The sequence below is a fragment of the Otolemur garnettii genome, unplaced genomic scaffold, assembly GCF_000181295.1.
Source record: "Otolemur garnettii isolate 467f Iridium unplaced genomic scaffold, OtoGar3 scaffold00005, whole genome shotgun sequence".
Classification (NCBI taxonomy): Eukaryota; Metazoa; Chordata; class Mammalia; order Primates; family Galagidae; genus Otolemur; species Otolemur garnettii.
This window is the reverse complement of record NW_003852400.1, coordinates 31,778,458-31,793,462: the sequence shown is the minus strand read 5'-3', so window position 1 is coordinate 31,793,462 and position 15,005 is coordinate 31,778,458. Positions and strand designations below refer to the sequence as shown.

The window sequence follows — 15,005 nt, the reverse complement described above, 5'->3', positions numbered from 1 at the left end:
GCCTAGAGTACCAGACTATCTGTAGGCCTAGTGGGAAACAAGCAGTCAACATATCTTTCACTCAGTCTGAAAGTATAAAAATACTCTTTTAATTTTAAAGAGACAGTAATCGTGTCAAATTTAAATAGCTATTTAAAATGTGTATAAGATTAAAGGAGCTCTTAGAGATGAGTAGTGAATTAACCCACATGTCTTATTTTAAAAGTAGGTAACTCAAATATGCTGATACATTAACAGTGCTATTTTGAGTCAGAGGTTCTGTACATTTTTATAGGGAGGTATTATTTCTTTAAATATTCATTAATATATTTTCTGTTTTTTGATTAGAGAAACTGTTTCTTTTAAAGGGTGTCAATAAATTCTTTATCTTCCTGTTTTTGTTAAGACAGCCTGCTTTAAATTTCTGTTTGCTTTTTTGTTTTTCTTTTCTGCTGTTTGGTTTCTGAATTTTTTTTTTATATATGAGTTGTCTTTGTAAACATTACTTTCCATCCAAATGTTCATATAAAAGTCGGCAATCAAAAAGGGACCATAACAGGTGTTTTCATTCTTGAGGAAAGGAACGAATGTGCTGTTTATAGTAGATACTGAAATTTCACTTCCTTTGCAAGTCAAGAGCCGTTTTGTTATCCAAAACATGGAAAAGAAACAAAAATGAAATAAACGAATTACTTTAGGCATCAGAGTTGAATTCAACTAAAAAACTCCTGAAATTTTAAAGTAGGGTAGACTTTAGTAAATAAGAGTATTGAATAGTGAGTACAACTGAGATAAAATGCCTATTATGTATGTGTATATGTATGTATTATAGTAGTGTGTGTGTGTTTGCATGTGTATATATATTTGCATACAGACTTATTTGGCTTATGGGGAAAGGCTAGGAGACGAGCAGGTACCAAAATGAAGCTTGTAATAAGAACATCTTAACACAAATTATCTTGCCAGATCCAATTAAAAAATCAGGGAGCTAAAGCACTAATTCCAGAAGAAGGCAGAGGGCATTTATTTTTGTTTTCCCAGAGAGAACCCAGAATGGGGGAGAACAACACAAGGTTCTTTGAGAAACAAATCATTATGCCTTTATCCCAAAGGGAAGGAGGAGGAAAATGGCAAGACAGGAGAAAAGTGTTTCTTCTTTTCTGTCTTTGTTTTCTTTTCTTCCACTACATTCAGGCTTTACATCTTCACGTGAGCTGTGTGATATTCTGTAAGAAAAAATGAAAATAATATCACATCAATTGCTTTATCTCACACAGAATTTTTATCTAACCCAGCCTTCATTCTTTCTGCTTTCTTTTTAAGTCAGAAGTCCCTGATGGGAAAAACTTTCAACATGGACATTGAAAGCTAATTTCAAACAGAGAGGTTTCAGTTTTTAGCTCCCTAGAATATTGGTTCCTGGCTCTAACATGTTCTACGTTAAAGAGAAAAAGAAATCACTAACCTCAAACCAATTATTACCTTGGCCAATGCTGTTTCATAGGTTCTATAAATAGATTTATACATTTCTGAATTTTCTACCTCATTGGGTGATTTGTACATCTCAATATCTTTTACATGATAATTTACTACAGGAATACAAGATGATCCTGTTCTTACTTCATACATTTAAAAATATGCACAATACCAGTGCACTAGAATATTTGAAACCCTTCCAGCATTTGGCTTTCACTTACGAGAGAGGAGACAAAAATTAACAGGTCATTCTCCAGCTAGGGAAGAGGTGACCCTTCTGTGAATTAATCTTGACACCACAAAATTATAAAAATAAATAACATTTCGATGTTTCAGATTATGGGAAGTTTTTGTATGTCTAAAAAGCTATATTATGAGTAAAGTAGTAGAGTTTGGAAGACTTAAAATCTTCAAATGAAATCTAATGAAGAATTAGTTTGTGACTGCTTTCTGATCTACTTTGGATTTAAATTGCTGTTTATCATCCTTTCTGAAGAAGGGGAAAATTCCTATTAGAAGGCTTGTCCTAATAAAAGTTAATTATAATACATTCAACTCCCGTCAGGTACTGGGATGGCTGAACTGTCTTGTTTAGGCCTCATCTCATTTGTTGCTTTCTTCCTCATGGGAAGCACAGTATGTAGTTTCTGCCTTCCCCAGAGTTGCACACCTACTATCTCACTTTCCTAAGTGAGTACTGCTTCCCAGTGAACACGCACGGTAATCACCATGACCACTCCTACTCATGTAGCAGCGAAGACCAAGTCACCCTAGCAACCAGCTCAGCTTATACCTGCTGCTCTTAAGTTTCGGATTCCCTCCTGGGGGTACACTGCATCACCGGTGATGCACGGAGCTGTTCAGGAGAGCCCTTCCAAAAGTAGGCTGCATGGGAGAAGTGCAAGCTGCCTAACTAATTAGTGCCATTGTAAGGTGCTGCCTGCTGGGGTGAAAATAAATTGTAAGAGAAGACAGGAGACAGCTAACAGGCCCTAACTATGCTGCAAAACTCTTTCAAACTGGTACTGACTGTGCGCCAACAGATGTGGCGAAAGCTGTCAACAAGACTTACAGTAAGAGAGGACAGATTGAAGGAGTTCTGTGATTTTGTTTGAAGCGTGGTGCCTCCTGCCTCTGAAGCAACACTTTCCAGCCAGGAGGGTCACCATCTCATTGCAGGTCATTTACAACACTCAGGGCAACTCTGGGAGGTCTCAGAACCTTAATGTGTATTATGTTCTTGTGTGCATTGTTATTGCTTTATTCTTAGTGCTGATGGGGCTTCTGCTGTTTTTAAATGAAAAAGGGAAAAAACTCACAAGATTTAAGTATAATGTGTTTACGTTCTCATAAAATGTGGAGAGTAAAATCATTGTTAATATTCTTTTGTCTTTTGAGTAAGCTTCAGTTGCCTTCAGTGTCATTGCATACTCTTCATGGACAACTGTAGAATAAATACATCCTTACGAGTAAGATGACCCTTTAAAGAATGATTTCCTGTCATTGGTTTCTGTTGTTGTGGGTGTCCTGTCTTCTATGTGACATTTAAAACCGTCAAATGAATATATAAAATCTGCATCTAGCTCTTTTTCCATAAATGATCAGTGAATGAACAGATTATGCTTTATTAACACTTTTTTTTCTCAACTGAACTAATTTCGTGATTAACTGATGGTTCCTGTCTTCATGAAGAACTGTGTAGGATGGACACAACTTTAAAGAAGGAAACGGGTTTTAGTTCTTAAATTAAGGAAACTGGTGACTTTCATGTTCAATTTGTTTTACTAAGGCTAGTAGATACGTTCTGAAGACCACTTTGTATGCACCATGTAACTTCAATGGCTAGATAATAAGAAACAATAATGTTAAGACCAAACATACCAACTTGCACATAAATCATTCACCCAGTACTTTAATTAATATGTGCCCCGCAAAGCTGATTGTGACAGTTCTTCCTTTCACTCGCTCCACTCAAGCCCAAGTGGACTTTCTACTACTCATCACATATAGCAAGTGTGCCCCCACTTCAGAGCCTTGGCGCTGACATTCTCCCCCAGAGCATTCCTATCTCACATCTTCACGTGGCTTCGTGTGGCTTCACAGTCTTCTTTCAGGTCACTGAAAACAGATCAATTGTTAAAATAGGCTCTCTTAGGAGAGTATTTCCCTGACCTGCTGTCTAAAATATTATCCTATCTTCTCTCCTTCCTTAAGCCCTCTCCCACTACATGCTGTCCTTTTTAAGAAGCTGAACACTGTAATGAACTATAACATGTGTATACAAGTACAATCATCATATAGTGCAGTCTGTGAGTTTTTCCAAAGTGAACAGACCTACGGAAGCACTTTCTCAGATGAAGAAATATATAAACAGAATTATACATCAAATGTTTCCTCATGCCTAGCTTCTTAAATTCTATATTTTCACTATTTGAAAATATTTATAATTTGAGCATGCAGTTTTTCCGGGGTGGAGCTATTATTCATCCTATGAACATATTGTTATATAGAATAATATATAATTATATATATATATATAATATTTTTGTGGGCATATACTGAATAATGAAAATTGCTGGGTCATAAGGTACCTATATACTCAGTTTTAGCAGATACTGATTAAAGCCATTGTACTGATTTACACTCCACCCAGCGTTCTATGAGGGGTTACTTTTGCCCCACATTCTCACCAACACTTTGCATGCTCAGTCTTCTAAATTTAGACACCAGTTTATTGTGCTTTATTCATTTGTACTGATGACTAATGATGCAGAACTCCATTGTATAAGACCAGCTCATCTGGTAGTTTCTTCTGTGAAATGTCTCTTCAAATGTTTTCCCCATGTCTTTATTAGTTTTATTTGTTGTTGTGTTGATTGATTTATGTTTGTAAGAACTAGAATATTTTTCTTTGTGAATGGGTTGGAAATATATTCTCCCATGGTGTGGCTCGCCTTTATTTATAATGCCTTTTGAATGTCTGAACATCATAATTTTATTAAAGTCCAAAATTTTAATTTATTAGTTTTTCATCTTTGCTTTATATCTGTGGGGTTTTTTTTAAATCACTCAAACATATGCTGTATTATTTTTGAGAAGCTTTATTTTCTAAACTTGAAGATGGAATTGATTTTTGTGCATCTTTTACCATTTTGATCAAGACTAATTTCCTTTTTCACATTATTGTTCAACTTCTTAATAAGGCTCCTACCTACATCATTCACTAGGAATATAATCTTAACCCAAGTTTCTATTTATGAGTTGATTTAATGCTAGTCACACATTCCACACTGGGAGTTAGCAAGCTTTTCCTATCAGATAATAAGTACCTTAAACTTTGTGGGTCACATACAATGGTTGCACCACTTTATAGTAGCACAAAAGCCAACTGAAGACGATACTAAGTGAATGGGTGTGGCTGTGTTCCAGTAAAGTTCAACTTACAGAAACAGGCAGCAGGTCAGATTTGGCCCATGTGTTCAATACTAATATGTGATACCTGTTTTACTCTATGAATCTATATCTCCATCCTTATCCATTACTAGACTGTGTTAATTAACACTTTATTCTTCAAGAAGAACATGTCTTTTACATTTTATTTTATTTTATTTTTAAATTCAGGTTAGTGTGAGGGCTCAAAAAACCAGATCCAAATATTTGAATTTGTTGGGTAGATTCCCTCATGTAGTTGGGTCCCACACCCATAATGTGTGCTAGACACCCATACATTGTGCCCATTAAATGGAAGCACTCCCAACACCCTCCTCTTTCACCCCACAGTCTCCCCCTCCCCCCCAACTTGAATTAAAATGAGATTTTCTTTTATTTGGGCATAAATTACATCATATTTGGCTTCATATTAGTATTGAATACATTCGATATTTCTTTTCCATTCTTGTGATACTTTACTGAGAAGAAAATGTTTCCACTCCACACAGGTTAATATAAAGTCTCCATTTTTATGGGTGAATAGTATTCCACGGTATACATATATATCTTATTACATATTTTAGGATCAGTTTGTTAATTTCTCCCCCAAATAAATAAATAACAACAGGGATTTTGAATGAAATTGTATTGGTCGGTTTAGAGAATTGGCAAATCTATAATATAAATCTTCCAATTATTGTCCATAGCTTAAATTTCCATTTATTCTGGGCTCTCTTAGTTTCTCATAATAATAATTTATAATGTATATAGCAGGCTTATGCCTAGATACACGTTTGATGTTTTAGGATGCTATTCCAAACAATGTCTTTTCTTAACATTTGTTCTCTAATTATCTGCTGTTCTTCAGAAATACAAAATTTCCTAAAGCCAATTATCATTCAATTTGGTACACTATTAAGTGTATCTGTAAATGCTGTGGCATTTTAAATACAATAATTGACCACTTCCCTACACTGGCCAGTTCCTGAAGTTGATCTAATTTTCATAGACTGGACATGCAACACACGTACGTATCTGTATAGTAGGCCTAGTTCCTTATGATGACCGCCCCATATGTTGACCAGTTGGTTACAGTCCCTTGGGCAGTCCATGTGTAGTTTACCTTATTTGGAATTGTATAATCTTTGAGTAATGACAGTTTTATTGCTTTTTTTTCTGCCTGTAAACTTTTTATTTTTCTCTTCGTATTTCTCTGGTGTAAGTCTCCAGTATAATGCTGATATACAGGGTGATAATTTTGTTGTCTGGTTCTTGATATTAGAGGGTGTGGGGTATATGTCAATCTATTTATCTGAGGTTAACTGTATACTTTTATAGCTATACCATATCAGATTGAAGAGTTCCTCTTTACGTTTACTAAGTTTCCTATATAAACTTTTTGAATTTATAAAATTCTTTTACTGCATCCATTGATAGAATCACACAATTTTTTTCTTCATTCTGTGAGTGTAGTGAATTACACTGCTTAATTTTCATATTTTAAAGCAACCATGTATTCCTTAAAGAAATATAACTTGGCATAATGCATAATCTTTTTATACAAAACTAGGTTGAATTTACTAACATTCAATTTAGAATTTTTGCATCTATGTTCCTGGGAATGGTTATAAATTATTTTCCTTATAATGTCATCATCAAATTTAGTTAATAAAGTTATGCAAAGAAGTGCAAATTTGCTAGGCCTTTTGGGTTTGGGGCAGTGTAATCAGCCCTTGTGGGTGTGGCTCTCAGTCATTTATCTAATGATGCAGAAGCTTACAGGTTTGTGTCAGACAGAGAACAGGAAAAGGTTCCATAGTAGGTCAGATAGAAATGTAGGTATCATGGTGACTTGAGCCATAGGGCATACATTAATCTACAAGACTTATGCATAGTTGGAAAACATACTATTTGGAGTTGGTAGCAAGACTCATTAAAAGAATCCCAGTGCAGATCCTAAGGCTATGGAGCAAGGCTATGGCACCTAAAGCAAAACTATAAGCTAACTGAAAAGCAATTCTGAGCATGCTCCCTGGACTGTGTATATACATGGAACATGTAACCGTGCAGTAGCAAGTGACCACACTACAGGTACAGATGCCTACCGTAAGCTTAGCTTGTGGGACTGGCCAAGTCATAACCTCAGCAATTCACTGCAGGAAGTAGCGTACCTGTATCATTTGAGAGTGGGACCAGAGAATAGGGACACTCGCATACAAAGGTATAACTGATTCATGCCACTGCTGGACCACCAGTTCTCCCTCAGATCCCAACTGCATTTCTTGAAAACCAGATGTCAGAGAAAATAAAACTCTGAGCATGATTCATGGTTGTCTTGCTACATTAGTGTGCATCAAGACGTGGTCTGCTGTTTCATTACAGTGCTTCCCAGGGGCAGTGGGAATGGGAAATTGCCAATCAGCTGAACTTTGGAAAGCAGAACTAGTCATTCTTGGTATAGAAAAAGGAGGACACCAAGGGAGCTTATACATGGACTTATATGTATCTGGACTAGAAGTTCCAAAGAAGACGCTTGTGTATGGACTTACAAGAATGGGAACAGTGTACCAATGTTATGCTTCTTCCTTAGTGCTGGAAAGATAATAGATGCAATACTTTGTCTTTTACTTTGGAGAACACATCATGACATACCACGCACTGCTGCACTCATAATATGAAGAAGATAAGCCCCTGAATATTTATAGTAGTTATCTCTCACACTCTGGAGAGTTATTATCCTAACAAGATTTCTACCCTATGTAGCACTCATTGCTTATCTAGCCCAATTAGCAAAAGTAGTACACTTTTTCTTTTTTTGTCTTTAGATCCCTTTGGAAAATTATTGAGAAGTCTAAAGAACTTTTGTTTAGGTGGAGTGCATCAATTGTTATTTACCATGCATAAAATTTAAGCTGACAGTTTTTAAAATGTGAATACATTTAAGGGGTGCAAGTACAGTTTTATTAAATCGACATATTGTATACTGGTGAAATCCGGGCTTTTAGAGAAGCTGTCAACTAAACAATGTACATTTTGCCCTGTAAGTATTTTCTCATCTCTTTTAAATTCAACAAAACTTATCTCTTCATTTAAAAGTAATAATAAGCCTATTATATATTAATATAAAAATATGTACATATTTTTAAAATAACTGTATTTTCAAAAATGAAAATATAGCAAGAAGAGCAACACTTTGTTGATTTTGTTTTAATCTCCTTAGTGTCTGGTCTAATAGAAGCTAGTTGGATTCTCATACCTGCTTCTATATTCCACCTATTACAATAACTTTCTTAATTGAGGTTTTTGAAGAAAATAAAGCTTCACACAAATAGGTAATTATAACAAAGTAAATAAGTAGTAGTCTCCTAAAGTTAGTTACAATGTAAAATATGGAAAATCTCAATCTATTTTTGATACTCTGTTACATTAGAATATACAGGTGTGTTCTTGACCTATAATTAGATTTCTTACCTATGTCATTTAAAAAAAGTAATCTGTGTTATTCAGATTTCAATATTGACACAGTTTATGATGTAGTATCAAAAATTATACTTATTAATTTCATGCCTAGAAAGGTAAATACAAAATTTTCTAAATTTCAAATTTTCACTTGAAAAATTAAATTTTATTATGGGGAAAAATACTATCTGTCCTTTTTCATTGAATCGGCTAGTTTTGCCATCAATAGCTCTTTGAAGTTTAAGAAAACTTTTTCCATGAAAAAGTAGCTAATATCATTTCACTACCTAATTATTCCAGTGTGTTTATTTAAACAAGTATCACAGTTTGGTATGTAGTGCTTTATCCACATTCTCCATTTCTCCACAAAGAATATTAAAAATACTGAAGAGTGAAGATTTAATAAAATTTTTACTACTTCCATCAAGAACATTTTAAACCTTTTTTAAAAAAGAAACTGTAATTCATGGTTTGCAAGAATACAAGTATAGTTAGGTCCTACTTATTTTATGTTAAGGAGCTAGAGATTTTACCCAACATTATTTGTGCTACGTCAGTACAACTACGAACAAATGTATAAAAATAAACTTGACCTCATTAATGTCTTCAAAGTGTTTCAGGGACCCTCAGTGTCCACAAACCACCTTCAAAAAACTGCTCCTATGACGTTTGTGTGACATTCTGCACACTGGGTAAGAACGTCAGATCCCTCCTCACTGCATTATGACAAAGGTCAGGAGAGTTGCCAGAACCTGAGGTAGGACCTGAACGTATACTATTGTCTGTTCCACATCTATTTAAACTAATTCTTAGTCTCTTTCTGAAAGGGACAGAAATGGATGGATTCTGTGTTTTGATGTCTTTACACTTCACATTAAAGACTGTGTTAATTTGCTACAGAAAGAAAAAAAAAGGAAAAGGAAGAGCACCTCTGGCACAGCAACTGCAATTGCTGTCACTGTCCAGATAAGCTTACAGTTGTTCATGTCATATTCCACAACCCATCTATATTTGTACAGGTGTCATAAATGAGAATAAGCCCAACCCACCACCCATGCCTTGTTTAAAAAGAAATGGGTGACCACAAATAATACACCATGCAAATGTCATAGTTTTATAAAGTGAAAAGCACTTTCTGACAAAATCAATGTTAAGAAAATCAATGAAGACAAAAAAAATTGTGGGTTGGACAATAATTGATAGCTCTTAAATATAGAACAAGAAAGCAACGTGAGAGATCTGTCAGTTACCAGGGGGGTCTAATCTGATAATACCTTGGGAGGTCCTGGAAAAGACCATGCGGTGGGTCTGTGGACGCCTTGATTACACTGAGAGCCAGATGCCCCATTAATTACTCACCTCGCATGCACCTTCATTCTGTCAGGGAACTACGGAATCAGCTTGGGTCTCAGGCCACAGATTTCTACTTTGACTCTGAATCAAATATTCCTCAACAGCTCTTGAATATTCCTATTTACCTAGAGCATAGTCACTTGAGTAAATAGCCTGAAGTCCCTTTGGAAAAAGACTGGGGGAAATTACTACTTCATACTCTCATAGGATGGCTTTCTTTCTTCAAGGAATCTGTCTTCTCCTTCAATCAATAGTCTTCGAGCTGAAGTCTGAGAATTATCTCAGATCTAGAAACTGGGCATAAGATAGGGATTTGGGGACAAGGGAAGATCATCTATTTTTCATTTTTTTTCCTTGTATAAATTAAGCAACACCCTTATAACTTTGACTCAAATGTTACAAAAGCAATTTACATAACTAAAACATTTGTGTCCCATAATATTCTGAAATAAAAATTTTAATAAGAAAATAGTAAATGTGTGTGTGTGTGTTGTGTGTATACAAGACCCTTGCTGATGACCCATCTTTCTTGCCTGGACGAGGTCCATTTTCTATTTATTATTCTATGTCCTCTAAAGATTAGATCCACATTTGCTGCTCTCATTTTCCTAACAACTATAATATTGCATCTATTTGCTTCTGGCGATTAAGTACCACCTCTTGGTATCTATTACTGAGTCAGTCTGTCATTCTGATTTTTATCAGGAATCCCAGTTCTGTAATGTAATCTACTGTCTCCAAACAGCTAGCGTTTAGAGGACAGTTACTACTGAGCTTCTCAGAGATTCTGATGTCCCCTGAATAGCACCATCCTTAAATGGAATGCCCACTGGCCCATCCTTCAGATTATAGTAATATTTATCTGGTGGGTTTTCTGGCCTTACATAGATATTTTATCAGGTATGCCCAATACACTGAGGCCTTCAATCCTGTCTTCTTTCATCTTCCATGGCAGTTCTAAAATTTCTACCTCAGTTAAAGTGAGCCATAAATTTATCCAAGCTTCCAAGAACCATCCTAGCAGCTATTAACACCATCTCTGAGGGTATGAGCCAGGATTTTAAATCTGTATCACAGCAGATGCTTTTATATCAATTAACTGCTATATCCAAATGCAGATTCTCTGTCACCCTTTGTTGAAGACACTCAGGATGCCTGCTGTGTGCATTCTCCCTCGCACACACCTTAGATCCTTCTACAAATTCAGTAACGGCCCCCCTCCCCTCTTTGCAGGCCCACAGCACCCTTGTTCTGGTGGTGCTGGTATTTGACCCTCATTATATATCTGATTGTTAGGGAAAATAATGGGAGTAAGTCCAGGAAAAAGGCAAAAGTTATCATTCACATATCTGAAAACTATTCCCCTTTAGGACTCCATGAACTTTAAATGGGGCTGTAGAATTTACAAACCACAACCAGGCTTAGGTGCCACCAAATTTGCATCTCCCAGGGTGTACTTCTGACTGGAGTTCTGAATACAACCTCTTGAAAAGAAGAAGAGGACCACTTGTGCAGGCCCAGAGAGAATCTAGCAGTTCAACCTTCTGAATTGCATCTCCCCAGATATCCAGGTATCATTATTAGGACTATCAGGTTCTGCACATGGGATAGAGACCAGAATTCTCTGGAGGCTGCTGCTTTTATGATTAAGTTCTGGGCCTGCTCCTCTGTGCTCTTTGCTCTTTGGCTACAGATTAGAGTTCTTTGATTTTTGTAAGGGTCGAGTCACTGTGGGTTTTGATTTCACATACAGACAATAACAAAATTATAATGAAGATCTACTATGTGCTAACTCCTACAGATACATGGTGGGCAGTACAGACAGGGCTCTGCCTCTAGCCAAGTGTGTTATTTAATCCTAAGAACAATCAGCAAAGAAAGCTGCATTTCACCACTTCAAAAGCTGAAGAAAGTCAGACCATTTAACTCAATTTTTAGAACAAAAGAGCATCAAGATTGTTACATGCTTAACATATTGCAGGAACAAAAATCACCCATTTAGCCCTAGCATACAGGGATGTAACAATTAAGTTCACAGACGCATCCTAGGAAAATTGCTATACATACCTTCTCATGGCCTGACTTTCAGTTCAGAGTTTCCTGTTTCTCTACTGATGTTTGTTTGGTCTGGTATGCTTCTAACAGTCTGCTGACAATTTTGATGCATGACTGGAAGAATTTTTGCAATGTTTTCCTCAGTCCTGCTGCTTACTAGCAGCCCTGACCTCTCTTCATCAGTGATGCTTTCTCTACCCTCAGAAAAACATGTAGTCATTTGTACAGCACCATGTTCTTTGTAGAATTATCCCCATAAATTTGAACTAATGTGCCCTTGATTTCACTTCTATTTTATATTTTAAATTTTTAGCTTATATTATTTTTACTTCCAAGGTAAAATTCAAGTTGTAGTTGAGCCCTTCACCCAGGACTGTGCTGAACACCCTCACCCTGTGCATATTAGATGAGATCCCACCCATTGCTCTTCCTCTTCCTGTCAATCACCATCCCTGTACCCCACCTCTCTCCCTCCTCTTCCCTCCCTGTTACTAGATTATATTTGTGTTTTATTATTCATGTGGACATATAATTGTTTATATACTGGTTTCACTTCAGTATTAAGTATGTTGGATATTTTTTTCCCCATTCTTGAGATACTTTACTAAGAAGAATGTATTTCAATTCCAGCCAGGTAAACACAAAAAATGTAAAGTCTTCAACTTTTCTTATGCCTGTCTAATACTCCATGGTATACATATGATTTCACATTTACTCTTGTCAAGCTTAACAAAGTATTTAATGTTTGTTTATTGCTCTAATTCAAGCTCCAACATTCTCTCAACAGCACACAAAAACATGTAACAACAATCATGTCAGTGCCGCATGTGGACACAACATTGCTGTGAGGTGCTGATACACCGAGGTTCTAAAACCTTTCCCAGCTGTTTGCACAGTGCTGCCATCCTAAGCACACAGTGGCAAATTTGCAAACTTAATTGTCAAACCTTGTCTATAAGGCCTTTCTTCTCTCAAGTTTCCCACCCACCAGGGTTAAGAGTTCCCAGTCCCTCTTGGATGTCCTCAGTATACCCATGATTTCCTTTTTATCTGCTTGCATCCCTGCAGTCTTATGCTTATTTCTAGATTTAGCAGACAGCTTTCTATTACTTAAGGTTTGTGATCCTATAATAAATGCTATCTCCCTATCCGTTCATACAACATCTTAAAGAAGATGCTTATGACTTGGCATTGCTTTCTCTGCTGGTTATAAGGTTTGATAAAAATATTGTGATTAAAAGACATATTTCTTTTTTCACCATTTAATAATGGGTTAATATTAGAAATGTCCTATAATAAAGATGTTTACATCTTTTAATTTAGTAATTATTATACAAGAAATCTATTCTCAATTGAATAGTATAGAAAATGGTTTATATAAAAATAGATTCATTGCATAAGGGTAAATAATGTATATATCCAAATTTAAGGGGTATTGTTAAATACCCTTGTCATGTCATAGCCATGAAAAATTATTGATTAAAGAATTTTGATAACATTTGAGGGCATTTATGATATACATGGTAAAAGCCTGGCAGAGATCTACACTAAAATGAAATTTTTATTTCATTTTTATTATATACACATACTTGTGGTATATTAAAAGATGATCATTTCCCCAAAAATAGGATCAGATTTTTCACATTATTTTAAAATTTGTAGATTTTCCAAAGTTAGTTGTCGTTAAGATCAGGAAAATGTGTTATTTCAAACCTTTTTATTTTTAAAAAATTTCCTTATATCTGTAATGAAAGCCCTAAGCCAGTAGGATTTTTAGATAAATCGATTGATACGTGGAAGGCAACATCAAGGAAATTTCCACACGATTTAAGGAATTCAACAAGGGCACATTTGAATGGTTGAAAAAGCTAAGAGCTTATATCCACATTTGAGTATTCTATGATTCTTCTAAAGGAAGAAGAAACACTAAGTCAGTGATACAGTATTATGTCCAGGAAAAAGCACAACAGACATAGTTAACAATGTATGAGTGAAACAAATTACATGCTCTAAATTATATGACATGAATTTTATTCATATGAACTACTGATAGGGAGTTTTTTTCACAGATCAGCACATTGTAAGTTGATATTTAGTGCTGTACATGGTAAATATTTGTATTCGATTTGAACAGATATAATCACTTTGCCTTAATCCTAAGACATGATCCAGCTGTTCTTGTCCTATGTGCACATACAGCAGCCAACAGCTCATCTTTCACTGAGAACATCCTCTAGTCTTTAACCTTTTCTGTTACTTGACTCTGTTCAATTAATATGCCCAGTCGTACATTAGAAATGTTAAAACTTGAATTAAATGTCTTGGATGAAAGCTTATAGCACCACATAATTTTCTATGAAAGACTTTAATTAATTGAAGTCTGAAAATATTAAATGACTACCAGCATTTTCTATACTCTTAAAGTTCTTGTGTTTGAAATTAGAAAAGAAGTATACTTACAGATAATGATCACAGTTATTTTGTGTTAATTCCTATTCTACTCAAGACAGAATTAAAGGTAACCCTCAAATATATGTTTACTTTCCTTCTAATATTCTTATACTAGTATTCTATGTTAAGAAATGTGGTGGATTTAAAGTGAAGGAAGGGTGAAAAAGAAAAATTAACCAGGAATTATAATAAAGTGTGATAAAACAAAAACTATAATAGGGAAATCCTAGTGATAAAGACAGACATATTAAGAGTATCAAATCTTGTTGAAAAGATTAGGAAAGTTAGAGAATACTTGAGATTAGGTTGAGATCTAAAGAATGAGAAAGAATTGGGTAAGCAAAGAGGAAGAGAAGTGTTCGTATTATTTTTGGTACCTGGTAGGGCAGGAGGACACATTGGAAGAGCCATAGACATTACAGTATGAAATCACGATAATATTAGGTAACTATTGGCCAGAATATTTGGCTTGGTTTCTTTTTTTCTTATCAACTTTAAGCACCATACAGGAAGGGAATATATCTACTTTGTTTACTATTGTATTCCCATGATAGAGCTTGGTGCCCAGTTCTAGGTCTCATTTTATTTTTTGATATGTTGAAAGTTCATCTGTTTTCAAGCTCTGCTATTTGATGCAAACCAACATTAATTATTTGGAAAAACAATTGTTTTTCTTTTCAAAAATTTAATGTATGTATTTTTCTTCTTTTTTATACTGTTTCAGATTAATTTGAGGGTATAAAGAATCAGGTTACAATGTTTACATTTGTTAGGTAGGGTCCCTCTTAGAATTATGTTCCACC

The 15,005-nt window shown here is 35.2% G+C and overlaps 1 protein-coding gene across 6 annotated transcripts in view; it reads left to right on the top strand.

The window, feature by feature from the left end:
* Positions 1-15,005, top strand: part of DGKB (diacylglycerol kinase beta) — a 694,453-nt gene that overhangs the window by 543,825 nt on the left and 135,623 nt on the right. The gene's annotated exons all lie outside the window — the stretch shown is intronic.